A 4,784-nucleotide genomic window follows, 5' to 3' on the forward strand; every position below is an offset into this window, starting at 1 on the left:
AACAAACAGATAGATATCCCCCACAGATAAAAACAGATTGAATCGTCCAATAAACCCACAAACAAGAAACTATAAGGCTAATATTCTGAAGCTTTGGTAATAGAACAATACCAAAAACACAAACTTTCACCATATCCTATATTCAGTAAACAAACCAAGAAGAGTGACTGAGTAACCTTATGATAGCTTTACACACATCAACAAACAGATACATAACTTCTCACAGATATATTAGTTGAACCAAAAAGAAATGGACATCTACATCATAAAAAGATTGAATCTTCCGATAAACCCAAAAACAAGAAACTACAAAGCAAATATTCTGATACTTTGGCAATAGAACATTACAGAAAACACAAGCTTTCACCATATCAAACATTCAGTAAACAACATTAACATGCTTGAAGTTATTAACAACACAAGAAGATTAGCTGAGTAACCCCATGATAGCTTCACACAGAGCAACAAACAGATACATATACAACAGATATACTTGTTGAACAAAAAAAAAACACTAAATCATAAGAATATTGAATCTTTCAATAAACCCAATAACAAGAAACTATAAAGCTAATATTCTGATACTTTGGGAATACAAACATTACAGAAAAACACAACTTTCACCATATCAAACATTCAGTAAACAACATTAGAAACACAACATGCTTGAAGTTATTAACAACACGAAAAGATTAACTCAGTAACCCCATGATAGCTTAATACACATCAACAAACAGATAGATATACAACAGATATACTTATTGAACAAAAACAAAAACACACTAAATCATAAGAATATTGAATCTTTCAATAAACCCACAAACAAGAAACTATAAAGCTAATATTCTGATACTTTGGTAATAGAAACATTACAGAAAAACACAAACTTTCACCATATCATACACTCAGTAAACCAAAAAAAAAACATGCTTGAAGCTATTAACAACACAAGAAGAGCTCACACACACCAACAAACGTATATATCTCTTCACAAATATATTTGTTTAGCAAAAAAAAAAAAGACACTAAATCATAAAAGGATTGAATCTTTCAATAAACCCACAAACAAGAAACTACACAAAAGCTATTTATTCTAATGCTTTGGTAAATAGAAACATACCAAAATGAATATGATTTTTCAAGAAACAGCCACCATTTTCATCCTTAATCCGAATACACAAAAGGGTCTTTTTGTATTAAAGGATACAATAGTTCTTGAAACTATTGGAACATAAAGATTATTTTGTCACTAATAATAATAGGAATTAAATTAAAAAAACTAATTTGAAATAAATTATTAGAAACTCAGATAAAAAATACTAGAAAATAGTGAAAAGCTTAACATATGAGTAGAGTTAATAAGAGAAAAATCTGTGCCATTAGAGGTTTTTTTAGAAAACAGTGGTAAAATAAGCTAAGGCAGAAGAGGCACAGCCAAAGAAGACTACAGAAGTGAAAAGAAAGAAAAATGGGACAGTAGTAGTAATAGTAGAAAATGTTCAAAAAAATATATTTTTATTATTGTTATTAAAATGGGGTTTTGGGGCAATTAGGGTAAATAAAGGATAAAGGAAGACTATGAAAAACCATGTGGTGCAGTGAATAGGGATGTTCCTTAATAAAAGATTTCGAGTTTGAGTTTTTGATATAAAAATTTTTTTAGTAGGGAGCGTTACCCCTCCGAATGGGGCCTTATCCGGTGCGAATTTAAATTAGTTGGGCTACAATGCGGATACCGAATACCGAATGAGAAATCATAAAAAAAAATCTTGGTAGATAGCGCTACCCCCGAATGGGGCCCTACTCGATGCGAATCCGGACTAATCGGGCTCCAATGGGAATACCGGACACCGGATGAGAAACCAAAAAAAAAGCGCTACCCCCGAATGGGTCCCTACTCGGTACGAATCCGAATTAGTCGAGCTCCAATGCGGGTATCGGACACCAGATGAGAAACCAAAAAAAAAAATCTTGGTAGAGAGCGCTACCCCCGAATGGGGCCCTACCCCGCGCGAATTGTGATTAATCGAACTTCAATGCGGGTACCAAACATCGGATGAGAAATAAAAAAAAAAAATCCTTGGTAGGGAGCGCTATCCCCGAATGGATCCCTAGCCGGAGCAAATCAGGATTAGTCGGACTCCAATGCAGATACCGGACACCGGATGAGAAATAAAAAAAAATCCTTGGTAAGGAGCACTACCCCAAATGGGGCCCTACTCGGCGTGAATCCGGATTAGTCGGGCTCCAATGCGGGTATCGAACACTGGATGAAAAATAAAAAAAATTCTTGGTAGGAAGCGCTACCCTCAAATAGGGCCCTACCCGGTGCGAATCCAAATTAGTTAGGCTCTAATGCGGGTACCAGATATCGGATAAGAAATTGAGATAACTTAGATGTATTTTTAACCTTAACAGTAAAGTACCCATGGAATGTTTACATATCAGACTTACTTTGAATATTTACGACTCACATACAATACGTCACATGGGAATGACATGATCCTCGAGAAGTTACGTACACGACAGCCACATGATGATCTAGGATGCATCAAATAGATCCAAGGGTGTATGACTCGATAGATATATAATAGGTAAACACGTATTTATGCCTGATATATATATATATATATATATATATCAAATCAGTTAAATACATAACACGTATTTAATCATATTTAATTAATAAGCATTTTTCACATAACAATATCACTCAGCTACGATTAATTTACATGATTTGATATAAACATCTTTAACTCTAAAAACACCCATGGAATATTTACATCAACCTTACTTTGAAAATTTACGATTCACCGACAGCACGTCACACATGAATTATGTGATCCTAGAGGAGTTACGTACATGACAGTCACGTGATGATCGAGGATGCATCAAATAGATCCAAGGGCCTATGACTCAATAGATATATAATAGGTAAACACGTATTTATACCTGATATATATATCAATTCATTAAATACATAACATGTATTTAATTATACTAGTTTAGCCGCAAGTGCCTTGCACGTGTAACATTTGATTATTTGAAATTAAATGATTTTATCCATTGCAAAGATTTTATCTAACGTTTTTATATTTATTCTTAAACTTTTTAAGTTTTTTTAAAATCAAATTTAGTTGATTTAGAATTCTTAAACTAATGAAAAAAGAATTAATTGTCATTAATTCTAATGACTTCTAATAAAGAAAGGTTTTAGCATAAGTATATTAATTAATTTTCAACTCTTATATATTAGGAAAAATAGTGATAAGACGACTTTATCTAAAACATAAACTTTAAATGAAAGACAAAAAGTTCAAACATTATTTTTAAGACTCTTCACACTTTTAATATAGTATAGATATAGATACAGATTTAATTAATAAGCATTTTTCACACAGCGATATCACTCAGCTACGATTAATTTACATGATTTGATATAAACATCTTTAACTCTAAAAACACTCATGGAATATTTATATCAACCTTACTTTAAAAATTTACGACTCACCGACAATACATCACATGTGAATGACGTGATCCTCGAGGAGTTATGTACACGACAGTCACGTGATGATCGAGGATGCATCAAATAGATCCAAGGGCCTATGACTCGATAGATATATAATAGGTAAACACGTATTTATACCCGATATGTATATCAATTCATTAAATGCATAACATGTATTTAATTATACTAGTTTAGCCGCACGTGCCTTGCACGTGTAACATTTAATTATTTGAAATTAAATGATTTTATCCATTGCAGAGATTTTATCTAACGTTTTTATATTTATTCTTACATTTTTTAAATCTTCTTAAAATCAAATTTTGTTGATTTAGAATTCTTAAACTAATGAAAAAAGAATTAGTTGTCATTAATTCTGATGACTTCTAATAAGGAAAGGCTTTAGCATAAATATATTTAATTAATTTTCAACTCTTATATATTAGAAAAAATAGTTATCTAAAGCCAAAACTTTTAATGAAAGGGAAAAAGTTCAAACACTATTTTTAAGACTCTTCACACTTTTAATATAGTATAGATATAAATATAAATATAGTTATAGATATAGATTTAATTAATAAGCATTTCCCACATAACTATATCACTTTTTTGTGATTAATTTACATGATTTGATATAAACATCCCATGCGAACAAATATTTGTATGTATGATCTATTGATATGTGTTTAAACATGTAAAACTATCACTTAATGTATTATTATTTTATTATTATTAAAATTTAAGACAAGGTAAATTTTGAATCATTTAATAGGTGTAGTTAGATGGGTAGGAAGGGGTTGAAGAATTGAAAGTATGTGATTATTTGAGGAAACATATTAATGAGTATCTCTTGGCTTAATTTGATGTTTATTAAGTGGTAAGCATACTTAAGTTTAATTAAGATGAATAATTACTTAATTTAGTATATAAACCCTTGTGTATATTAAAGAATTACATGCAAGATGATTAACTCTAACAGTTTATGTATGAAAGTCAAAAAATTGAGATAGCTTAGGCATATTTTTACTCTTATCTCTAAAAATACCCACAGAATATTTACATCAACCTTACTTTGAATATTTACAACTCACTGACAACACGTAACGCGTGAATGACGTGATCCTAGAGGAGTTACGTACACGACAGTCATGTGATGATCGAGGATGCATCAAATAAATTCAAGGGTGTATGACTCGATAGGTATATAATAGGTAAACACGTCTTTATACCTGATATGTATATAAAATCAGTAAATACATAATACGTATTTAATCAT

The sequence above is a fragment of the Capsicum annuum genome, chromosome 10 (genome assembly GCF_002878395.1).
Source record: "Capsicum annuum cultivar UCD-10X-F1 chromosome 10, UCD10Xv1.1, whole genome shotgun sequence".
Lineage (NCBI taxonomy): Eukaryota > Viridiplantae > Streptophyta > Magnoliopsida > Solanales > Solanaceae > Capsicum > Capsicum annuum.